Source organism: Empidonax traillii, unplaced genomic scaffold (genome assembly GCF_003031625.1).
Source record: "Empidonax traillii isolate 1590-97213 ecotype Southwest subspecies unplaced genomic scaffold, ASM303162v1 scaffold92:size1159251, whole genome shotgun sequence".
In the NCBI taxonomy this organism is placed as follows: domain Eukaryota; kingdom Metazoa; phylum Chordata; class Aves; order Passeriformes; family Tyrannidae; genus Empidonax; species Empidonax traillii.
Window position 1 is genome coordinate 709,206 of NW_020955285.1, and position 26,310 is coordinate 735,515.

At 40.1% G+C, this 26,310-nt stretch overlaps 1 long non-coding RNA gene across 2 annotated transcripts in view; it reads left to right on the top strand.

The window, feature by feature from the left end:
* The window catches only part of LOC114056459, a 109,977-nt gene that overhangs the window by 55,918 nt on the left and 27,749 nt on the right, over positions 1-26,310 (top strand). For both annotated transcript variants that reach the window (XR_003571006.1, XR_003571007.1), the window contains one exon: positions 3,265-3,267. This is a non-coding gene — a long non-coding RNA (uncharacterized LOC114056459). The remainder of the gene's footprint in view (positions 1-3,264; positions 3,268-26,310) is intronic.

A 26,310-nucleotide genomic window follows, 5' to 3' on the forward strand; every position in this document is an offset into this window, starting at 1 on the left:
AGCCTGGAGAGACAGGGAGCTTATTTAATCACATTAGAGAAAGAGAGAGTAGGCGCCTGGGAGCAGACAGAACTAATCTGCGAGGAGAAGCGAGAGTGAGCAAGTATGTCTTACGGAAAGGATTTGGAGGTCAGTGGATTGGCAAAGTCAGTGCACCTTTGACAGAGGATTTCTATATACTTTCTCAAGTCACGTATGGCCATACTTAAAAACCGAGCTAAGGGCCTCAACTCTTGTCAACACACAGCAGCCAATGGTTTATGAGCTAAACACCAGATTTATTCCTTGTTTGGTTTTGCTCCTCACACATTTCAATTTTAAGGAGATTAGCAAATGTATTGGTTGCAGTAGCCTGTGATTTGATTAACCAAGTACCTGGTTGGTTTCCTCTCCTCTTTAAATTTCTTTGTTCTTGTGAAATGGTGCAGAGGGCAAAGCAAGCCAGAAACAGAGATCCCAGTGGTATCATGGGGATTTCTGAGGCTCTCTAGCCTCAGTTTTACTGAGAATATAATGAACAGGTTGAGGGGCTGGGATGTTACTTTATAGAATCAACCTGTACTGTCTGTCCTTTGTGGAAACACACAGGATAAAGATGTAATTTATGTGATTCTGACTAAATGTCAGAAACAGAGAACTGAAATGCCTATACATATATTGTATAATCATCTAGGCAAGCACATATTATGGCCTTTGCAGCTTCCAAATGTTTTTTTTTTTTAATAATTTCAGGAGTAATATTTTTGTAGTAACTGATAAATTAATTTTATTCTTCATTCAGGCCTTTTATAGTACATTATTAATGGATGTACATAATATGGCAAGTCCGGGTGTATCCATAGACCAGGTCACTATTTGTATTGTATATCTACTGCAGGCAAAGGTGGCCAGTGCAGATTGTATGAAGGAGAAAAAAATGAGGAAATGCCAAGTGTGCACATATGCTTAGCAATGCTTCTGGTTATGGTTTGTACTCATCTTTGTTTTCAGTCAGATGTGGGACATAACCTGTAAATTAATTCCATCTTCCAGTCTCTTTTCAGTGTAGAGCACTGAGGAAACCATTCTCTGTGTGTGTGTGTGTGTGTGTGTGTGTGTGTGTGTGCGTGTGTGTGTATTCCTTCTTGACCTGCAACCTGCAGGCAGTCCAGGAATAGTGTAATTGATTTAGACTTATTTGGGGAAAATTTGATCATCGTTTGATTTTATGAGGTGACTGATTTATTGAATGATATCAGCATGCCATGAGGCCAGCCACATGAGCAAGATATGTTTTAATGTGGCTTTGGAAGTAGAGGGAGCGGTCAGACCTGTGCCGGAAATAATGTCATTAGAGCAGCTATGAAATTGAGTCACATGGGAAATTCAAAGAGCTGAAACTCGGAATCTGACTTGTGGCTCCTTATGAACCAACGGCAGTTCCTTGTAAAAAAGAAATAGGGATGGCTACAATGATAATGGGAGTGTAACATACGGTTCTTTAAAAGTTCCAATGCAGGTTTCTCCAGGTGACATTATTGGAAAATCCACTCCTGTTGCTTTTTTTCAGGGACTCAGAAGGACCAAGGAGGTAACTGTATAAAGGAATTGTTATAAAAATTCAAATTAGATGAATCTCCATGTCAGATTTTATTGCAGTCTTGCAATTTGGGCTAGGTTCTCTGAACTTTGCTAACCTTGGCAGATCTACAGGGAAAGCCTGCAAAATCCTTGAGTTCAAAGCAGGCAAAATATATGACACCTTTTGAAAGTTTGGCTTTGAGTGTTGAGTTTATTTGAACTTATGTTAACCAGAGCCAATAAAAAATGGTTTGCATGAGCTCCCGCAAGGTGAAATTCCAGCAAGCAGAGGGAATGAGAATAGACAGCCTGTTTGCCAAACACAGTTATTTTTATTTGTGTTAAAGGAAGAAAGTTGATAAGAGTTTAAGTACTTTTATATTTGATTTAAAGTAGGAATAAGGAAGACTATAGCTTAGGGATATTATGTAAAAAGTATTATCCCCCTGTGAAGGTATCCCAAGCAACCTGGACTGTATCTATTAGCTCATAACCCAAAAGAGTCCTCTTTCTGGACAGTTTATATTTCATTATGCTAATACCTGGGAGTACTAAGGAAGACAATAAAGCATGAGGCAGAGATCAAAATATGAATAGTTAATAGCTATATTTAAAAAAAAAAAGATTAAAAACAAATGGAAATGCCAAAATACAGTGCAGTTTGCAGTGACAAAATCAATGGAAGGACATTATGCTTAAATGAGGGGCTAAGGTTTTGCTAGGTAAGAAATGAGTTTGAATTGCCATGAGCCAGGGGTAGAGAGAGGTCCTATGGGTAAAAAAGTAAAGGTTGGGGGAGAGAAGGATTTTTTTTTTTAATTATTTTTACTAAAATCTCTGACAAGGAACGATAAATGAGGATAATGAGGTGCATAAGAGATAGCAAAACAGTGTGGATATAACTAAGAAGGTTGTTGGTTGCAAATTATTCTCGAGTAGGTACTTCACACAAAGTATTCGGGTGTGATGTATCAATGATCGTATGTCCCGTAAGAATAAATCATAAGACTGCAGTTTCACCTGGAAATGCTGGTAGGAGTTTAAGTGAGTATTTGAGGATATGACAAAGGAGATGGGGCAGGGGTCTGTGTTTGTATTTGTAGATTTGGAAACAGTTACTGAAGGAGAGGGTGGGGAAGGAGAAGAATAGCCAGACTAGAGGTACTGGAGCATACCTGACTTGTGAAAGGCAGACATAAAGGTAAACAGTGTGATGTTACTGTAAGCCTTTAATGAGATAAATAAGGAGAGATAATATGAGTTAAATAACCAACTTAATAGAGCCAAAGATATTCTGGGGAAGTATGATTGCTGAGGCAGTGTGGTATATCTGCCAATGACCTCAAGAACTGGATTTGGTAGATACAGATCTTGCTTGTTAGAGGTCTGTCATTGTGGGAGGCTTTGACTTCCTGGATTATGCAGGGGAACAAATAGCTAAATTCAGGCATTTCTCAATGCAATAACCAAGAGCGTTCCTTACCAGTCACTGAAACAGCAAGAGGCAATACCTTTTTAGATCTTACACTGAGTTGTAGAGCGAAGCAGCAAATACCCTTGCTTTGAGGGATTTCACTTTCAATTAAAATGAAGGGTAAACAATGCAGGTCTATAGCTGAGCTTTTCAGCTCCAGGTGGATAGCATTTGATACATTTAGGGAACTAGCTAAAGCCTGAAGAGCTCAAGAGGACTGGATTGTAAAGCTAGTCTGGTACTTCTTTGAATCAAAGGTGCAAAAAATGCCTGGAAAAGGCATACCTTGCAAAGTGAAAAGCATGGAAGAAAAGTTAACGGATATGACTGAATAAGGAGTAGAAAAATGAACAGATCAGCAAAGAAAGCCACATGTGAGAGGTCATGAAATATGTGGGTAAAATGAGAATTGGCATGAGTCAATCAGAGTTTGACTCTGCAAAGGAAATAAAAACAATTAGGAGAAGGTCCTTCAGCAAGATAAATAAAAGGGAAAACAGAAGGTAATTAGGCATGGCCCAATAATTTATCAGATACTTTGTTTCTGTTTCAGTTAGGATGCTGATTCTGAATATTCAGGCATAGTAGGTTTTTAGTGCCTACAAAAACCTGGAAATTGAAATGGCTTCAGACAAAGTGGGATTAAAAACTCAAGTTAAATGTTTGACAAAGGGTGGATCATTGTCATCTTGGTATCTGGAAGGAATTGACACGTGTAATTGCAGGCTCAAGAACAATATTTTCAACAGGACTTAACAGCGGAAGGAAGACACCATTCAGCTGGAGAATGTAAGTCTGTCTTTGATGAATGGGCAAATACGGCCCTGTTGGAGTGCATGCTATTTGTAGCAGCTGTTCTATGCTTTTAAAAGCAAGAATAGGCCATACATAGGTAACAGAAAAAGGAAAGAGAACACAAGAGGCTAGATGTAGCATGACCTAGGTAAACCTAATCACAATGATTAAAGCACTGGTGTTTCCAGGCATGGAAATGCAGTCCTCCTTGCTTAGCTTCTAGTATGGTGTACCATGTGAAACTGAGAGACACGCTGGGTAATGACAGAAAAACTGTGACTAATAGGTAAGCTAAAAGGCAGATTTAAGTGAAAAGAGACATTTCTGACCGGAGGGAGGTTGCTAGTGAAAGCTCTTGATGACTGATTTTGGGACCAGCTTTCTGTGTTAATTTTACTGGAGACTGCTACCTAGAAAATGGAAGTGTGCTAGTGAAACTCTGCAACAGAGTTGGGAGGTAACAGTAAAATGACTAAGTATCTGGAGAACGCATCAAGGCATAAAATGAGACACAGAAATAGGTGTGAGATAAGTCAAAGTAAAAATAAATGCAAGGCCCTTGCTAAAAGAATTTGTGCTGTAACTGGGGATGCACCAGCCTACAGTAGCTGAAGAGGAGGAAAACACTGCTATAAATGAATGTATGTGCTGTATGTATGTCAGTGAAACAGCCATCCAGGTCCTGGGGTATGTCAAGCATGTTGTTTTCAGTATGCACATGTATAATATGCACATGCTACTATGCTAGATTATACTGTGTTACACAGCCTGACTCCTAGGGTGGGATACCAGCTGAGGGATTTCTTTAATGACAGGCATTTTTGATTTGTGTTCAAATATGAATGCAGCCATTTGCATGTATTACTCACCCCGTTCCTTCTCCTTTGATGCTGATCCTGGGATTTAGAAGAGGATGGACCTGTCCAATGTTTCTTAATCCAAAGTTTGGTATTGACTGTCATTGGCAGGTTGTATTTTTAAGAAGCCTGCTTTGAAATGTCAGATCTTATCCCAACTGAAATCCTCTTACCTGCTGTGGGATTTGTCAGACCAATTCACTCAGGATGTCTTGGCACAAGAAGATATACCATTGTTGACGGTGGAGAGGAGTTCCTTGGGCTCCAGCTAGAGGCAGGTAAAGATTAATCAGCTTTAGTGTTGTACCCAATCTTCTTCTCTGCTGTCCTTTCTTCCTCATAGGATATTTTTTTTCCTTTTCAGTAGTAGCTATCAAGATAATATGAAAGACTGATAATATCTAGAGTTTATCTTTTCAGTGTTTCATCACATTTTGAAATACTAGAATAGAAACTGTCTCCACCTCTATTTCTCTCACTGCTGGGCTGCATAGTCCCTCCCCTTGGGCTAAGACAGTGCTTTATACTTGGAGGTTTACAACAGCAGTTGCAAAAACAAATTCTGCCACATGTTGGAAATTAGCTTCCATTTGCACCCCTTTTCTCTTGTATGTGGATGATGTGCAGCGTAGTAAATCCGGTCAAGGCTCTGCGTAGTAAATCCGGTCTACCTCATTGCTGGTTTTGATTTTTTCCTTTAGATAAGCAATTGATTATGTTCCCCACAAAGGTTCTGTGTTTGGGCAAGAGTGGTTTCTTCAACAGGAAGATGAAAGTAATCAAGTCTGGCTTGTGATGAATAACTAACAGCTGTATAGCTCTGTGATGGAAGGGGAGAATTCTAAATAAATATTTGATCCTCTTGTGCCTTTGAGAGAGGAGGGACATTTTCTGCTTTGGCTGAATTAGCACCCAGAAGTGTCTGTCACTTTCTCTATGTTCTGTAGCAGGCCTGCTTTTTGCACTCTGATCTGCTGCCATTGCATGCAGAGTAGGTACAGCTGAGAGGAATGCAGAGGATTTCAGTTGTTTGACATCAGGTGGGTGGGGGCCTTCAGAGTCCATGAATTCATTAAAATTCCATGTTGTGTTGCAGTGTAAATGCGTGGGCCTTAATATGCAGGGTTCCAACAGGTAAATACTCGAATCTTGGATACAAGACATAGCAAGTTTTTACCTGCCCTTCATCCAAAAAGCTCAACAAGTACTCTATACCCACCCAAAAGACAGTGTTCACCGCTACCTGAATATAATGCAAACTGATAGACGCAAACTCAGATTAGGGGCAGCAATTCACCTTTAGATGGATATCTGCCATGAGAGTGTGCATTGTTTACACTTAAGAAAACTCATTCTCTGTTTTGAAGAATAGACACTTTCTGTTGCTGTTCTCTTTGAACCTTGCTTTGCTAACAGCATCCATTTGTGCTGTGGACTGTATAAACAACTCTCAGTACCTCAAGCCACTTTCTCAAACTCCTAAAATCACAAAGTATCCACTGGGCAAGTAATCTTATGGATCAGAAGCACAGAAAATAGGGGCCAAAAACTGCCTGCAGGCACCCTACCTTAGTGCACTCTAGTTGAACCCTGAGAGGTAATTTGGCCCTTTTCGGGCGCAGTCTGCTTTATATGATGCGATCTTCTCATACCGAAGCTGGTAACTTTGCTCAGAGCAATTTCACTGTAGACCTGACTCTGCAGTCACCAACCCCGTGGCAGTGCTTCTTGCAGCAGGCTTGTGACTGAGGGAGCCGTGGTGCTCTCCATTCAGCCTCATCATCCACATGCAGTAATTACAACTTGGGACTGAATTTGCCCTTCTTGCCTGCAAGTACCTGAATGTGCAAAGGTGGCTCCTGAACCCGGGGTGGCACGAAAAAGGCACAAAAAAAAGTACCCTCAGGAGCTGCGCCTACCGTAGCTCTCACAAGCTCATCTGTAGCTGCAGTTTTCCACAACTTGTGAGGTATCTGGAGACTTGTTCTTCAGTCAGCGTTCCTCTTTTCTAGTTAGTTGCTCCTTTCAGTGGGACAAGTCAACTGGGGGTTGTGAAACCACACAGCTTTAGATCTCTTCCATTTATTTCTCTTTTTAAAAATAAAATATTAAAAGAGAGCTGTGGTCACAGAAAAAAAAATAATTTCTCTACTGTAACAAGGGAATGAAAACATCTGCATGAAGAGAAAACACAGAAAGTAGAGAGCTATGTTATTCTTTGGAGAGAATGTTGGGATTAAGGTTTAAAAAAACCTTTTTCTTTTTAAGGCATCCAGTTTCTACAGCTCTCAGTTACTTCAGGGATCAGACATTTAGGAGATATTTTCTTTATTTGACTTTTTTTGCAGGACCTGAGTATTTTGAAAGACTTCCTGCACATACATGCCAGTTATTTGATCTGATCATTGTTTTAATAAAACTATTATTTAACTAACCACGAGTTAATTTCTTTGGCGCTCTGGGAGCCAGCCACAAATAGTAGCAAGTTATTGTGTAACCTGGCTAAAGCTGAGCTCCTTGTCTTCCTTGCCAACTCCCACCATTGACAAAACCACTTACTACTGAATTTTTTTTATTTTTATTAATGGAGTTAGACTATAAGGAAATAAAAAAATCTTTCAAGAGCCTTAAAAGTTGTCTTCATATAACCTTTTTCTAATCATTTGTAATTTGATTTTTTTGTGTCCAAGAATGTAAATAGATACTCTGTAAGGACTGAAGGGATTGTCTGAGATCTGTGGCGTTGAAGAGTTGGCACAGAGAAACACCAACCATAACTGGAGTGTGCCTGGCCTCTGCTTCAGTGAGAGGATATTGGAAAACTCACTGAAACTGATTCCTTCTGGTAACCTGCAAAATGAACTAACTCATAAGGAATTTTCCAAGAGGGGAAAAGAGTTAATCAAAATGAAAGGGTGCTTTATTTAAACTATTCTGGAAAATTTTGGAATTTTGGTTCAGGAGTGGATAATTTTATTGGGAATTCTCTTTGCCGTCATGTTTCCATGAATGTGTCCATCTGTGACAGACCAGGACTTGGCAGCAGTGCTGGAACAGCAGATGAGATGACAGCCACATCCTCTCTGTTGCACCCATGCTGGCCATACTGCCGCTGGCAGGGGCAGTCCAGCGGTCAGCAGCTGGCAGCTCTTCCATTCTTAAATAAGTAAGAGTAGCTGCTGCTCAGCACAGACACCCACAGTGATATGAAGTGTTTCAAAACTTCCTTCTCTCTTAGTCATGAAACTTTGAAACCAAAAAGATACCCATGCAAATAAGCCACTGGGAGAAGAGCCATATTTGTTGGGAATGATTGTGTGAGACTATGAAGTTCCCCATGATGTGTTAGTAAAATGCCTGACATACACAAGAGGCTCTGTTTCTAGCAAACACATTCCGCTGTGTAGAAGCATTAGCTCTGACGTTTACTGCTCGCTGAGTCAGAACGATTGTAGGCTATAGCTTGATTTTGCTGGGACATCATAGCTGTTGCTTCAGTGCCATGGAGAGCTATGCTGGCTTAGATATTTAGTTTAAATGCAAAATAAACTAATAATTTCCAAAATTATGAGGCAGTTGTTGTGTGAAGTGTAGGCAGCAAGCGTGTAGTGTAACAGAGGAAACTGTGGCTTTATTTTAAGGAGGACAAGGCGCACAGAATCACCAAGACCTCTTGGGATGTAACAGCCTTGCACTTGACTACAAGCAATTGCAAATGGATGCACCTGGGAACAAGAAGTGCAGGGCCATGCCTATGAAAAGAGGCTTGGGGTCAGAGAAGGAGTGACACACATCCTGGGGGACAAGGATTCTGCAGAGGATTTCAGATCAGCAGGCTTCAGAGGTCTTCTTTGGCTGGTATCGTGGCTGGAAAATTAAGGCAGTCTTTGAACATACAAAACAGGTAGGAGCAGTAAACAGAAGCCTAATGTTTCTTTTCACCTCGGTGAAGAGTGCCTCACTGGTGCAGACCACATGGAATGTGAACTCTTCTTCTGCAACTCACATGCAAAATAAAGTTAAAAAACGGGATGGGGGCAGACAAGACCAAGAGAGCACCTTTTGGGATGGGGAAGTGGGATATACTCGGGAAAGAGTTTTTTAATATTTCTCTGTGGTTCAATGACCAAAAATTCTCAGAACAGTGCTGAGCTCTTCTCCAGAAATGGCCAGCTCAAGACCAGGAGATCAGGTGTTTCCCAGAAGTGTGTTGTAGTTGAACATGGCACTTATGCTTAGTCCACTAACAACAGAGAAAAACTTACCAATCTTTTCTACAAAATGCCATTTGCAATAAATATTTTTGTCTCAGTATGTCAGCTCTATAGATGGAGCTAGTAAATTTATTTTTGCTAGCTTTGTCAGGATATGTCTTTTGCAAAAGTAGCCTGGAAGTATTTTCAAATAACTGTATGGTAAGGCCTTTATTTGCCTTGTAACTCACTCAGTCAGCCACTAGAGAAAGGAATTTTCTGTTACCATTCGTCAAAGCTAGGCAGGCCTTCCTGGTTCTGTGCAGTAGATGAAGCTGATCAAGGAAACGCAAAAAAAGAGCAAGTAGTCCCAATACCACTGGGTTTTAAGTAAACCATAAACATTCCCAGGAATGGCTTACGAGTAGGCAAATGAAACAAAAACAATTTAAAGGTGAGAAAACCCTGTTGACACGAATACCATTCAGGTAAACCACCTTGGACATATTTCAAACAGAATCCAGCACGTATCTAACTTTATCTCAGGTGAATGAAACCGTTCACACAGGAGGCTTAGTAAGTATAGAAGGTCTAATTCTCCTGCCTGACAGCTCTCCTTAACAACAAACCTATGTTTTTCAGGTCAGTTTAGGGAGCTCTGCCTCCATGGAGGTTGTTTTTGAGCCTCAGTTAGGAGGGAGATTTTCAGAGCATCACAGCCTCCACACACTGTTGTCTGGGGCCAGTACAGCTTAGGTACTGGAAGGATCTCTGCCACTGGACCTGCTCTTGTTGGTGCCCCTAAAAGCTTTGTTCGGATTGTGGGGCAGAAATAAGAGGTCTTTGACAGATAGTTTATATGAGAAGAAAGTAGCCAACCTTATCGTAACTCTATTTGTGGTGGATTCTCTGTCCCTGGAGTTTTTTAAGATGAGACTGGATGTGGCACTTAGTGCCGTGGTGTAGTAACCACGGCGATAGTGGATCAAGGGTTGGACTTGATGATCTCAGAGGTCCTTTCCAACCCATCTGATTCTATGATTCTATGATTCTATGATTTGAGGGTCATCCAAGGGCTGTTTAGGGGACCAAAGTCTTGCCAGGTTTAGTATCACTTTTAGGTATTACTTCTTTGGTACAGCAGTACAGAGGAGCAAAGCAGAGATGAAGGTGCCCTTTCTGAGACCTTCAGCTTGTAGGAGAAGACTCATCACAGTGACAATGTCTGTAAATTTTCTCTCCTAACAAAGTAGAGCTGCCAGTAGAGTTTCCCACTCTGAAGGAACTATGTTATTTTGCTTAGCAGCAGAATTCAATGCTCTAGTCTTCAAGCGAGGCTGCTTCTCTGGTGAGTGCATAGCTCCAATTCACACCAAGGAATTCCTTACACATGGGGAAGCTTTGATATATTTTAATATTTTTTCTCTTGCAGGTAGCATGATGGATAGCTGTAGAAGTTAGAACCCTGTTTTCTGTTAGTGTCTGTTCTTTCCCTGGGTAAAAATCTGACGTAGCTTTGATGTTGCTGGGGAATGAGTATCATATCCAGCTAAATGGATTTGTCTTAGGATGCTTTCCTCTGAAAATGATGCTTGTACTAAAAGCACGGGATAACGAATACACAGACAGTAGCCCATACACACTGCTCTCTGCACACATTGCTCTGATCTCACTATTATGAAACCCAGATAAACAACCAAGAATTCACCATCCCTTTAGGCACCATGAAAAATTAAGAACAAATAAAACATGATTTCCTGAATATACAGAAATTCCAAGGCTGACTATTCCTCACTGACAGGAATGACTGAAGGGTGAAGTTCAAGACTAAAAGGGCAAGGACAATTTTAGACAATGAAGAAATTCATTTGTGTAGTTCACAGAGAGCTTGTCTTCCTCTTTTTGGACCTACTCACCTTTGCTCATCAGTTCACTATTTGTCATGTTTTGAAGGGATATAAAACCAACCCCTGGGAAGAAATACACCTTGTGAAAGAAATCTAGAAATTGAAGTGAATGCAGAATTTGCAAACGCACCTACAGTAAAGACAAAACTCTACTGATGCACTGAAACCTGTTTGGCTATGGGAGATATTCAGAAGTCTTTAGGAGCAGACAGAGAGAAGAAATACTTCCAGGAAATTACCCCACTGTGGGGTACTGAAATGGCTTGTGTGATTTCTGGGAATTCTCTGAAGATCTGTTCCTCTCCAGCAGAATTGTCCAGTGATCTTCTCAGTACCTGAAAATCTCCACCTAAGGTAATGAGGCGCCCTTTTTCTTTTAATCTTTATATCTCCTGTCTTCGTGCATTTTGTTCTTGCATAATTTATTTCCTCATCGATACAGTGGGGATATTGACAGCACTTTCCCAAAGAGCTTGGACTCATGTCCAAGAATAGTGCCGATACCCAGATTGAGCAGTGATTAGAAACCTGCTCATAGGCTGTGACTGCTGCTGACCAAAACAGGGTCAGGGAGCGAGCTCTAGGCTGCTGATCCCTCATGCTGCTCCACTCTTAACCTCCTCCTGGGCTCCATTTGTGCTCACACAACCTATCTGGGACCCTCTGGGATAAGTCCCGGACTACAGTCCTAACGTCATTGTCTCTGCTTATCTTTCACTGAACCTATCTTGGATTTGATTCACAAGTGTGTTAGTACAGTTCAGCTTTGGTACGGGCCTGCTGAAGTCACTGATTTGGAGAAATGTACTAGAGAACAAAATTTTTAACAGGTTTGTTTATAATGCTGGCCAATACTTACCAGGACAAGTTATTTTTCGACATTTTTTTATCTGTGAGTAGCTAGCCTCAAATAATTCTGATAGTACTATATTCTGGATTTCCATAGCTGTCTCTTTAGTATTGGTGGCATATTCAGTCCAGAAGTTTCTTGTAAGAGCTGGTGTACCTTATGCACAATACTAAATAGAAAGACTGGAAGTGATTTGGCTACAAAAGTATGCCTAACACAGCTTGCAGTGAAAGCAGTGCAGCCAGAGCTGTATAGCTGGTCACTTAAATCCCATGGCTTTGTTCATCTGCCCTTGTTGGCTAGTAAAGTTTTGGAGGATATATACTAAAACTCTCTATTTCTCTCATTTTCCCCTTTGATTTGATACATTCTGAAACTGACGAGAGACAATAGGACAGTAGGCAAAATATTTTCAGCATGACACATTTATATGTGCTTAAACAGAATCAAACATATGTTCTTTTGTGGACGAATGTATTAAAATATGTTATGTGCATGTTGAAGGCATTTAAAATATATATGCAATCCAAGATAGTAATTATAAACAGTATATCAACAGACACACACAGTTACTTATTTGCCTGCCTGTCTATATATGAGAACCTGCAAACTTACAGGTGAAGAAAAAAAAAAATTAGTATCAGCATGAATGTGAAGAGAAGATATGAAGGGTGTCATGCCAAAACATGTTGCAAATTTATTAATTTTTATTTTGTGCTATTTGGAAAATAGTAGCTACAATGCACATATTAGATAGTCTTTACATAATATAATCCCAATCTACTAGTGTAATATTGGATCTGAGTTCATAGGTAGGTTTCTCATTCAGTTCTGCTACTGTAAAGAGACACGGCTGGTGTATCTGTAATTCCTATCAGGGTTTCAAATACTAAAGTACACAAGTGTTCATATAGTTTGTGTGCATATGAGCGTCCTGAAGTTTTGATCTTGTGTATTACATGAAAAGAAGGAGGGATCTGCAGATATGAAAAGGGTGTGGGTCAGAATTCAGGAAGAAAGTGAGCTAGCTGTCTCTCTTCTTACTTAAACTGGGCTGCTGTGAACACAAGAGGCTATATATGCAGATCAAGGTTACCAAGGGACATAGACATCTCTGGCTTAAGTTATTTTCCTTATTAAACTGGCAATGGTAGAAGTAAGTGATGTAAAATTCTCTAGATCATCTCAAAAGCACTGAAAGATCATCCATGCCCTAGAAAATTAAATTGGCTTTATGGTCAGACAATGCCCAGCAGTGTAATCCTGAGACACAAGAGGATTTGGATTTTAAAGTGCTCAAATTAAAGGAGTGCTTGTATTCTGGGAGTTTGATTTTTCCTACCACAAGTGGTGTTTGGTTCTGAGATTTTTGTTTGGACCTGCCTGTGCCTATTACAAAACCAAAACAAGCAAGCTGTCATTTTTACAAAAGCCGAAACATATTTTTTATTTTTTGCAAAGACAGAAAAATATCAGTACTGAGGGATTAAAAAACATAGCTACTAATATGTGTCGCAATTTTTTCTGTTTGTTTTCCCCCCTTTCTACATTTACCTGCTTTTTTGTGCCGTTCAACTTGTTTGCTTGTAAAATCTTCCTTGGAGCCACATTCGTGCAGACAGACTGAAACATTTTTTACTCTGAATGAATCCCCTGAGGTAAAATTTACTCAGATAATATCTTGGTTACTACCTAACCTGTTTGGGTTATTTTTGAACACTATAAAGCGGTAGCACCAACAAAGACGAACTCTGTATGGTACATACCAGGAGCAGCTCATTTCAAGTAACTTAGGACCTCTGCTTTTGCAGGAATGGCTACATTTTGTGGCTCTCCGTAGATGTCAGAATTAGAAACTGAAATGTTTCTAATCCCCCCATTTCCTCATCCAACATTTTAGTTCCTTTGCACAAAAGAAAAAAAAAAATTAGATTTATCTTGTCACAGACATAGCAGGAAAAGGATGCCAAGTATACATAACAGCAGAGAAGACAGAGGCTGCAAGATGAATGAATTGGACAAGCAGTGCTGAGTAATCACTTTATAACCAGCTGTGATTAGGCACAGGGCCCAAAGCAAAAGCCAGGTTCTGAAAAGGCCTGAGTTTCTGATTTAGATGAAAACCTCATGGGTCTTTTTTCTATAAAGCGTTGAAGCAAGTCCCTGGTTCTTCAGTTTGGAAGAAAATTCAGATTTGGATTCCAAACCTGTAGCTTAGCTTCATCTGTGTTAATGCTGATGTTCCACAGATTTGGATTTCCAGCCGTTCATCCAGATGCTTGTTGTAAGATGGATGCTGTTCCAGCAGAGGCTGCCAACCTGGCAGCACTGCTCCTTCTGCTGTGTGTTATGTGGGGGCTGAGAACAGCAGCTCTGCTGACCAGCTCTGCCAGCACTCCATGTTGAGGGGAAAGTGGGAAAAGGGATAAGTGAAGATTTCTTTGTCTTATAGAGAAAATATATTTTTTACTCCCTGCTGCTGCAAATGTAGAAGAGATCATAAATCAAAACTTATCTGCTTTGGGAGTGCAAGACAGGCCCTTAAATGGTGGGAAAGTTTTTGAAGGGGAAGCAGGTTAAAAGAAAAGCTATTGGGCATAAGAAAAGACCATGAAGAACAAGTCTGGACACATTAGTCAAAATGAATTGAATTATAGCTATGCAACTCTTAAAAAAAAAAAAGATCTCTATTAAGCTCCACAGACCTATTCCTTTAGAGGAATTTCTGTTGTGCAGGAGATTTTGGGTTGTGTTAGGAATATTATGAAGCATAGTTTTGTCAGTCTCCTCTGTGGTGCTGAAGTCTTTACCCATCTGGTCGCAGGGAAAGAAGAGAGCTTGGAGAGCTCAGATGACTGGACCATGTTCATCTGCTGAGTCCTGCTGGGGCAGGTGCAGAGAACCCTCCTAGGGCTCTGCACAGCAACCCTCCTCTTTGGTGGCAGCATGGGCACCTTTTAGAACATGAAACACGTTCTGTTGTGTAAGGATGGTGCTAGCGAAGTTCTCAAGGAGAGCTGCTGTCTTGGCTCTGTGTTTGAACAGTGCTAGCGGGATTTAGGAGAAAACATCTTGCTCCTGCAGCAAGAGAGGTGAGTAACAACTGGGTGCATGAATAGCTGCATGCAGTGACAGGAGCTGGCCTGGCCAGGTGTGAGGGCATGTCAGCTGGGAAGAAGTTGGGATTTCACTTTTTGGTGAGTTTTCAAAAATAGGGCATTGATTCTACTCTTGGATCAAATAGCTTTTAACTTCCGCTGATTTAAAGTCTGGAGAGGCAGGCCAATGGACGTAGGAATTTAGAGTCAACTTCCACTTCTTTTTTTTCCTTGTATAAGAACTTTCTTTCAAATGGAATTGTGGAACAGTTCACACAGAAAGAAGCTGTTCCTCCAAAAAGTTGCTGGTAAAGATAGGATAAGCTGCATAGTTTTGGATAGGAAAAGAAACCTCCAAGGATGAAGTTTACTAAGAGAAATTCAGAGACAATTCTAGCCCAGGGCATTTTTTAAAGCTGCTTTATCTGTGAAAGTGTGTAAGGAGTAATCCTTCTTGGACTAATGCTGGTGCCATTTTTAAAGCCTTTGCTGTATCTCTTCCCTGTCAAATATAAATAATTTTTTTTCTTCTTATATATAGGTTCTTTTACAAAGGATTTGCACTTGTGTCCCCTCCAATTTAAAATTGTATTTTTATTTTTCTTCTTAGGAGTCTAGATTGGAAGGACCAGAACCTACTTTTAGGACTGGAATGCTCTTAGGATTGTTTCAGAGATTCAGAGAATTGTCAAACTGTTCCTACTAATCTCTGTGTGAATTTAGGGAGTTAAATTCAGGTACCTATCATAAAACACAAGTCATCACTAGCAAACACAGTAATTACATCAGTTTTTCAGGCAGACTCAGGCACTCTGAAGTTTTACAGAACATCTTTTGAAGGCCCACAGTGTGATCCAAAGCAGAAAAGTAATTTTAAAAGAAATGTATTTCATTTGATAAACTGCTTGCTGTAAACACTAACCTATTGTAATTTGCTGAACAATTAAGCACTAATTCTTTAAAGCAAGTAAGTGCATATGTGTTTTAGGTGTCATTGACCTTAGTAAGTGCTTACATGCCTTGCTTGTATCTGTTATTCAATTAAGACCTTATGGCTTGATTTGCAGTTTTTTGTACTGCAAATGTGAATGCCCAATTCAGCAGACACACTGGCAATCTGTGCATGTTCATGCCTTGCTTACTAATCAAAATGGGCTGTTTTGTTTAAAGCTGAATTAAATTGTATCAGTTTGGTTTGTGCTTTCAGAAACAGCCTATGTGCAGAGTACATTACAGACATTGACATGCTCCATATTTTTCTTTCTTTTATTATTTCTATCTACTTAGATAAATTCAGGGTAAACTCCTCCTTCCTCTGGGGGATCTTGGGCAGTTCCTCAGATTACTGCTCCTTGTGTTAGCTGGGTGTGCCTTTAGTTTTTAATTAACGCTGTTAAATAAACAAAACAATCAACAAACAAATCCTGAAGGGAAATAAACCACAAGAATGATGTTGAAATACTCTTAAGAGCTGAATCCCGAGTTCCAGGAGATGCAGCGCTATGGCTATGGCTCTGCCCTTGACTTGTCCTTTCGCTCTAAGTAAGAGGAGGTGTTTGTTCCCAAGTAGAGAGGAAAAAGTTATATAGGATTCAGTGTAGGAAGCAGCAAGAGCTGCTCAGTGCTGGTTCAGGTACAGACTGTGTTTTGGGAGGAACAGAAGGGTGTCCCCGCACCTTCTCCCCTTGCCTCTCTGCTGTACCAGGTTGGAAGGCAGCAAAGTTAGTAGGTGTCATGTTAAAAGTCAAGGAGAGGTGACTTCTCAGACTTCCATTTCTCTCTGGGTGGGCCTGTGTCTCCCACGAGTCCCCCATGTCAAGAAAGAAGTTCCTAAGGCTCGATTTGTGTCTGTGCCTGGAGTGGGAATAAATTCCATTGATAATCTGAGTTTTGACTGTTATTAGGCACATTGAAACAATGCATGAGAAGCAATGGGTCTGAGCACTGCTGGGGCTGGTGGCAAAATCCTGGAATAAAGAGGTAGGCTAAAGTTTCCAACTTAATTACATTTAATTAGTCTAACTTAAAACCTTTAACATGTTACTAGGATGGATTTTCCTTTGTTTAGCTTCTTTTGGTGTGGCTTAATAAATTTTAACCGTCTAAAACTGACTCTTGGTTGGAGGGACCATAGGTGGTACAGCACATATCCTTTAGTGGAATAATGAAGTGTTTATGTTATGCAGTCCTATTGTGAGATCAATCAGGCTACAAGGCTGGATATATAAACAGAATCTGCAGGTGGTCCTTGCGTCTTCTTGCCCAGAAGACACGCTTTAATCCTCAGGAAGTAGGCAGAGTAGAGGTTCCAGGAGGCAGCCAGCCCAAGCAAAATAAAAGAACAAAACCAGCCTGAACAATGCAATGCATGTCAAGCTCATAGCGCAATCACTACAAATAGCAGCTGACAGGAGACTTTATGACAATTCACCCATCAGCTAAAATTGCCAAACTCGGGATCCTGGGATTAATAAGCATCTTACTCAGGCGGTACAGGCATGAAATATGAGGCAGAAAGGGTGGGTAATGCATTTCACGTGGCCTCCAAATGCTTTGCTCCCTTTCAAGCTGTTTGTTACTGGGCAAGTTCTCATGTGGAAAAATCTCTTGCTCTGTGTCTTTGCATCTGCTCTGTTTTGCTCAGCTGTTATAGCCCCTAAATATTTCTACTCCTTGATGATGCAAGAAGAATGCCAATTATTGAGTCACTTGGACCACAAGGTGGGAGTCAAATGGGAGAACTGAATATTCACATATGTTAGTGCCTTTGGTTGTGGGGTTTGTGCTATAACTCTCAGACACATGAGCACTCAAGGGGTGTGAGCAAGCTGGTTTGAAAAGAGATATAAATGAATGGCCTCTGAAAAAGTTTCTAGAAATGTTCTTCCAGGGCTCTTTGCAATGGAGGAAAGTTTTGCTGGAGTAAGGGCATAAGGATCTGACTCAGTAAAAAGAGGTAGAAGATTTTGAGACCATGGAATAATGAAAGAAGTAAACGTCAGTTCAGAGGAAAAATAATAATACTAAAAAAACCCCTAAACCCACATAGTTGAGTTGGCTTAAATGTAGTTTGCTATAGGGTTGTTTTAATTAGACTTGTGAAGCAGGAAAATGCCAACTGAGATGTTCTGCAGCAAGGAAAAAATAGTTTTCAAGCTGAAACATGGCACATAATGGAACTGAGTTGTCCACATGGGTGCATTCTCTTCCTCTTTTTGAAGACAGCACCTAAATCAGTTGAGTCAGAAACTAGTGAAGGGTAAAGCTCAAGATGTCTGGAACTCTCCTGTCTCTTTAGATTCTTATCTGAAGTGTATTTAAGCCTTGGAAAAGGCTTGCAACCTCATGAGATCTTGTTTTTTTTTTCTCACCCCCCAAGTGTTCACACATTTCTTGATTATGAAACAGCCAGTCATACCTTAGGAATGGGTGGGTGGTGGGAGATGGGGACAACTTTATTTAGTTATTTTATTTATTTTAGCACCTTTGCATTTCATCCTGTGCAAAAGCAGGAGTCAGGCATTTACAGTGTGTGAAAAAGGGGAAAAATGTAAGTCTGCTCCTTTACTGCTAAACTACTTCAGGTAAAATTATCTGGGAAGATGTGGGCAGTTCTTCTGTTTGCAAAACGAGTCCATCTCAACTGTGTGCAGGTGACCTCTTTCATGGCACAGAGATGTTGCCCATACACCTAAGCAAGATCAAACTTGCCTGATTCCTTAGGGAGGATTTTTGTTGACAAAAGTAGAAATACCAAACTCTACATCAAGACTTATTTCCACTTCCAGCTACTCTTTGATCTCTCTGTCTAGCTCCTGTTTAGCTATGTCTTCCTCCCTACACTGGTTTTATTGTATGCAGGCCAAGAAGTATGATTGGAAGTCATATCAATGCAAACTCTGTCCCCTCTTCCAGGGTAGCTTTGTATTTCTTTTCCTATGCTAACCTCTGAGCATACTTAGCTATCACATAGAATTTGTTCTTTTCAAGCCACTTTAGAGTGGCTTGAAACCAATGATGTTTTCCAGTGATCTCAATAATTTCTGGCTCATACCCATTTGTATTTTCTTTGAAGCCTGGGGAATGTTTAGATCTGAAATTCTCTAAAACTGTGTCTTTCTTGAAAAAACACATTAGGAATTCCTCCTTACGTGGAAGTTAGGGAAATCTTGTGTAGTTTAACCTGCAAATTACAGACATAATTTTGGTAGTGGTGGTGAGTTGTTTTTGTTAGTTAGTTTGTTTGTTTCTATGTTGGTTTGGGGTTTTTTTGTCTGAAAATTTTTGTCCTTGCTATCTATTTACTTAAGGGAGAATTTATAGCGCCTGAATAACCTTAACCCAAAAGCTCTCTAGGACAAATCTTGAAAATGCTTTCTGTATTATTTGTGGCCTTCTGCTCTAATCCTACAGGAGTGTTTGAAATTTCTGCTTTTTGAGCCACTTTGTGGAGACAGTAAAACTAAAAGCTTGTAAAGTAAAGTTCATGCCCTTTCTTTGTGAAGATTTTCTTCAGTTTTTATTCTGCTGATCATGGAGACTGTATGCCACCATGCCCTATGTAAAACTGATATTACTGTCATAGTATATATTGAGCTTGGTTTCAGATAGGTTAAGCATTTCTGCTAGCCATCCTGACCAAAAAGGGAACTGTCAGGTGAACAGGGTCTATCAAAACAGTGGCTTTATGGGGATCTTTAAAAATTATCAGGCTTAAGAAACTGTCTAATCATCTCTGGAAGACTGTTCCTATTGCTCGTGTTCCTCTCAAGAGGATTTGTATACAGCGCCTGCACAGTTTACGCTTGGCTTTTTGTTCCTGGTTGTCCTAGAGCAGCTCAGTTGTTGTTCTGAAAGACAAGGTCTTTGATGTGTTTGGAATTAATCCCTCAATGGTGACATGAGACTATATTCTCCTAAACTAGTGATGTGAACATCATGTACATGCACACACAAAAATGACAGCAGATTATTAGCTGGAACCCTAGCTTACCATCTGCCCTACCCATTTGTCATGGAGAACACTCTAAAGGAAGAGGAAGCCGGAGATTTAGGGACTTTCTAGAATGGCAAGAGAAGTGTATGAAAAGGTTTTCATAGAGTAGACAGCATAAAGTTAATTTTTCAGGGACTACCCAAGTTAAGGGTCAAGGCAAAAGAAGGTTGTGTGTGACAGATGAGAAGTGCTAGGTGAGCAGGGGAATGGCGTAGGCAAAGCTGGGGAAGTGACCAAGGCAACTCTTGCGACAAAGGTGGAGCACAGACTGAAATAGGAGTAAACGTAGGCTAGGTCACATAACAGATGCAGGACTAACCAAGCACCAGATGATGAAAGTTGGGCTTGGGACTCTGTAGGGTTACAGACAAGACAGAGCAAGGTGTACTGTAGCTGTGATCAGAATGTGAAACACAAAAGTTCCAGCATGGGGATCTGAATAAAAGGAATAAAGCCATCAGAAAATTAAATTGGCCACATGGAGCAGTGCTGGCACTGGTTTGCTTTTTGCAAGAGCTCAGAAGTGAGGATTTAACCTTAGAAAACTAAAACCAGAGTCAGTGTAGTAATACAATGTACTCCTTTAATGAACTACTAAATTGTCTGTTGTTTAATTAGCTTCACTTGGGAACTTCAGTGAGATTTGGAAAACTTTATTTTGTTCACCTATTTTGTATTTCTTAACCATGGAAGTCTGAAGGTGCTTGGATTGTCTGCCATTAACTCATCTGAAAACAGAGACATCAGTCATCCCTTCCTTTTCTTCATGCCCCCCCTGCTTTCATCTTAATTAAGACACAGAGCATTATTTCACACTATCTTCCACAGCAAACAACCAGAGTCATGCTAGTGTGAAGAGGCTGCATTTGTTTTAGCAACATTTTAGTTGCTAAATGTTTAGCTTATGTATTTCTGTCATTTACTAAGGATTGAGATATCTCAGATCATGAGGAAGAAGTCAGGGACTACTTAACCCAAAAGATGGCATGCAGCCCCTGGGTTTGCAAAGTCTCTGAACTGCAGATTTCAAAAATCCGGAAAGATAGTGAGAAGAGTTATTATGCTGCTGTATGTTCGCCTTACGTTCTTTTACAAATAATTGCCACTGGCTACAAGATGCAGCGCTCTGATATCCTTGCTATCAGATAGAAGTTTGCAGCTGAATGTCATACAGCTTTTGTTTCCATCTCTGTACAACTAATCCAAATGCACCTGATCAAGGAAGCACATTAAGTAACATCACATGTTTTTTTCAGAACAGTGTGCTGGGGAAATCCTCAAATTCTTCCCAACTCCTTTGTATCATGAAGAAGAATATTAGAGTAGTAGCAGATGTGGGTAATTTAGTTCTTAGCAGTTAGCCCCTTTCTCTTCCCAAGCAACAAAATGCTTCTCTTTAAGGCAGGATCATTCAAGGCTGACAGGTGCCATGTAGCTGCCCAAGCAGAGTAAGAAAAGAAACCGATGCTCCATGGAGGGGTGATCCATGTGAGGAAGTGTATACCTAATGTAGCAGCTGGTTCAACAGCCTGGAAGACCACCATGCAATGGAAGGTACCCTTTCTAGTTTTTCATGGACAAACCTCTTTAGGCAAAAGCACTCCCTGGGACATCTAAATGGAGGCTGATTAGCTATTAGTTATAAGTCAGTGTTATATGCATTAACATATACGGAAAAATGGTAAGAATTTTCTTGAGGAAAAATGGTAAGAATTTGCCACCACACGCTACAGGTATGGAAACATAAACACATGGAACTGAAATGGCTAACATGAGAGCACCAAGCATATGAATGATGGAACTCAGTTTCTTCTGTAGAGCAGTTGGCAAAACACAAATAAGTGGAGAGCTTTCAGAATGCAGGGAACCGGAAACACCTATTGATATTTGACCCATAGTCAGTTTACTATTTTCTGCTTCTCAGTCAGACTGTTTATTTGTTTCCGCTGCTTTTCAGGATGACGAATTGTCTAAGAATGTGCTGGTGTTTAGCAGGAACGGGGGTTGTCTTATAGCATGCCCAGCTACCTAAGGAGAAGTACTGAAAAGTGAACTGCTCACTGAGCTTAAACCTTCCCCACGGCCTGATGAGCAAAAAGAATTAAAACCCTAAGTAGCATCTGACCCTGCATCTGTAGGTGTTGCCTGTTTTATGACTGCACTGGAAGGGAACACCATGAAATTAAATACAGTTTGGTAACAGGGCTGGATTGAGGAATTAACTTATCTATCCAGATCCATAATTTTTAGAGTCTGATAATTTTAAATCTTGTGGTAATTTTGTTACTGAAATGATGATGACTACTTGGGCAATGAGGTTTATAGCGCTCAAGAAATTAACATAAGAGAAAACTTATTACTATATTGTTAAGAAAGAGGTGAGTCAGGCTCTGTAAATACAGTAAGATCTCTTCGTATGTAAGTAGATATTATGAAATAGGATACAGAATCTAAGTCTCTCAACAAAACTCTTGCTGAAGAACCAGGAAGAGAATGTATAAACAAAGGTGATTGGGTGCAACCCCTTAGACTAATGACTTCTGAATTCTCTGCTTGCCAGTCAGACTGTATTAACTCCCTTTTTACTCTGAGTCCAAGTAGGTTTAGGGAAAGGTGCTGTGAGTAGAGGTCTGTGATCAGTACAGTAGATGTCACTTAGAGTCACCACGACATAAAAGCACCCTAGCGTCTGCTATGAAGTGATAACAGCCTCCAATTGGTTTCAGTTCTTGTTGCTTCTGATTATAGCAGCTCTGAAATCTTTTTTCTTTTTAAAGGAAGAGGATTCTCCAGTGCAGAAGGTTTTAATGGCTTCATGCTATGCTGCATTAATAACTTTGTTCCATCATTCTCCCTATAAACAGAGCTGCCAAGCCAGCCTTAATCACGAGATCCACTCAGTTTGTCTCCACCTCCCATGGCCCCTCCAGAGCACCCACAGAGCATGTATGAACAACCCAATGTCCTGCATTTTCTGTATTTTTGGGTTGTGTCTGCTCTCATGCCAGAAAATGGATGACTCTTGGGGAAGGGTCCTCTGCCTAGGCAACAGGATAGCACTGTGTGCTTTCCTCCTGCTCAGGACATGCTGTCCAGGAGGGAGTCCTGTGTGTGACTCTCAGCATTGGATTCCCTTCAGCTGACCTGGACTGACTGGCATACCCAAAGGTGTGAGATCTAGGTAAAGTTAGCTGTGGAAACTTGGAGGCCATTAGCGTTACTTCTGGCTTTGTGACTTTTAAATGCAGGCTGTACATAGGACAGTGGAGTGGCTGGGAAATAATGGTAATCTCCCTTTTCTCAAAAAAGTGATCATTCAAAAGTATAGTTTGGTCCAAGACATCCTCTGAGTTAAAAAGAAAGGAGGCTTTTTCCTATAAGTATTCTTTTAAATGCCAGAGAAGAACAGATAAATAAATATAACTTAGCTCAAAGATGAGGCAAAAGAGAACATATTTCAAAGGTAGTTTCACTTGCCAGTTTGTGGTCATTACAGATAGGTGAGTGCCAATGAGGATACTTCTGTCACTTTAAAGTGCTTCCCATCCATACAAATAAGGTGGTGTGTGTTGCACCAGGTATGACATGCTGGCCACTGTGCCCTGGACAAGAACAGTTGTTTTCTGAAATTTTTGGAACCTTTAACTTTTAGAAAAATTTTTGTATAATTTCTTGTTCAGACATTAGAGTCTTATTTCCATTACTTGTAGATGGCAAAATTTTCTTAAAGGATCAGCAGAGTCTGAGAAAAGAGAATCACAGGCTAACTTGACTCTAACGAGTCCACAAGTAGAAAAAGTGTATGATTTTCAGTAATCAAAGGAACCAAATGAAGTAATGTAGCCAGAATCAGCTCAGGGTACATTTGGTTTTTGAGCATCAAAATAACTATTTACAGGATCATTGATTTAAGGTAGTTGTGATGTGAGCTTATAAGATGCCATTTGACTTCCAATTGCTTAAACCTGCTCTACCTTGGTATTTGCCTAAAGTACTGTGAAAATGCAGGTCTGATGGTCATTATGATGATTTGCAACAACCCTTGAATGGCTGAGAACTGAGTGCATGGAAAACAGGCAGTTTTACTCTTGAAACAACTTGATCTTTTTCTGGTGTAACTATATTATGTACTGCTTGCAGTCTATTTGCATTCTGACTCACTCTGGCAATAAGAAGCCTTTTTAAAATCATAAATACATAATAAATTAAACCCCAACAATTATTTAAATACACAGGTGTATTGATGTGACTAGAGTAATTAAATTCTCCTGTTCTTTTAGCCCCATTTGTTCTATTAGCAGTGTATTTTAGCACACACCAAATAATGTGTTCTTCTGTGTCATAGCCTGTGCGAGTGGAAAGAAACAAGATCTGCCTGGTGTTTTTCATAAGCAGGAGTGGGTATGCAGAAGCCCTTTTACAGTTAGGCAGATGTTGTGAACTTTGTCAGACTTTCTTCATATGTTTTGCCTGGGCTCAGGTTAATGTTCACGGCTGCTACCATTAAAGTGCAAAGCAGTTCTTCTCTGTCCAGTAGATCAGTGCATTAAATATGAGTTAAAGAGAATTCTTTGAGGTAAGAGTAATGGAACCACCCTGAGTTTACTTCTGATTTGAACTGAAAACAAAAGCGAAGGCCTGGTTTTAAAATGAAGTAAACAAAAAACTAGCTGTTCATATTAAAATCAAACACCCACCCCTCAAACCCCAACAAAAAATACACCATGGATGTGTTGTGATTAAAAGAAGAACATATTTTATCCATTCTTTTGGTCTTAGTCTTGGGGTTTAGAAACAAGGCATTAAACTTTGTAGACTTACTGAGATCATCACAGAGTTTTTAGACAAAGTTCTCAAATCCTTAATACTAAAAAAGGTTTTAAAAAATCAAGCAAAACCAACCAAAAAGCCCCCCAGCAGACAACCTATCCTTTTCTCTGTCACCACTTTAAATGTCTGCTAATTACAGGAAATAGAATAACCCTTTTTTCTCATAGGCAAGCTGGGTGTGGATTTTTCCAGATTGATCCTTGCTCTCCTGGCCCCAGCCAGGGTGGGGAGCATGCTTACTGCTGCACACCACCCCAAGCTTACAGCTGTCTTAAGAAGTTATAATAAATGTTTCTGTGTAATCTCTCCCAATCTGAAGAGGACTGCTGTTGAGAGAAATCTGTACATTAGAAGAATTCTCTTTTGCTCACGTAAGTGTGATATGCTTGTGTAAATCTAGGTAATCTACATAAATGTGAAGTTGAACATATTACTTCTATAAAGTTGATTTCAGATTGTCACCTATTGCCTCAGAAGGACTAAGTCTCACAAACAACTTATGCAAGTGTAAATTAATGCAACTCCACTGGCAGAACTGCACTGATTTATACCTGTACTGCTATGGCCCTAAAGCGTTCTTTTTTTCCCCCCTTTTTTTTTTTTTTAAAGGTGTTTAAGCCTCTAGTCTACTCTCCAGAGAAATTTACATGAAATTACCTTTAAAATATTAGGAGGATTGAGAAATCAGTTTTACAGTAGAACACTGTGAAATTTCCATTACAATGGAGAAAATGTAAATATTTTATAGCTATTTTCATTACACAGATAGGTGTGGTTCTTATAGTGCTGTTTCCCCGTGGGGGGAGGAAAAAGCTGCATAAGTTTTTAACTACAGAACTATGAACATGTGCAGTGAAATCAGTTGAGAGATTTGAAATCCATGTTTCCTTTTATCTTTAAACAAAGCAATTAAATTAAACACATGTACATTAATATAAAGTTAAAGTTACAATTAGGATCATGGAGTCTTTGAAATCAGTGGCAGAATTCCCATTCTGTAATGATGAAAGGCAACACTCAGGATAAAAAATAGCAACAGGCGACTTGGCAAAAATCTCTGTTTTCCTCCTGGGACTCTAAGGGGAAGCAGCCTGAAAGTGCTATCACTCTATAGCAATGACGGATAAAAGGCACGCTTCTGCTTGCAATAATATGATGACTGATTTTTCTGTTGGAAGTATTATAGAAAATTGTTGCTTCCCCACTTCACACACACCATTTTGGGTTGGTTTTCGGATGTTTCTTTTTTCTTTTTTTTTTTTTTTTCCTCCATGAAAGATTGTCTGCATTCAATTTTTTTTAGAACTGTTCTACTTATTAAGAAGATAATTGCTCTTTGGAAATTTGTACCTTGTGAGATTCACATTTCTGTTCTCTTGGATGGATCAGCACTGAATCTACTTCTGTCCTTGCACAGAGTGTTACCTCCATATCCAAGACCTAGTCTGATCGGGAAGATCGATCAGGGCTACACAAAAGACATGGGAGCAGTCTTCCAGCTTTCTAGAATACAGGGATTTAATCTGCTCCTAGAGGCAGCTCTTTACCCTGACTAGAGAGGGAGCCTGGACAGCTAGTTTAACCCAGACATGTTTTAAATGGCTGAAGCCAGGTGATATGAATCCCACTAATAACCTCATCTGTGTCTCTCCCTGTATTCCTGAGGGGAATCCGTTTAGTTGAAAAGCAGCCAGCTGCAGAGTGGGGAATGAACTGGCTTGAGGAATGGAGCATTTTCTCATCAGCAAAT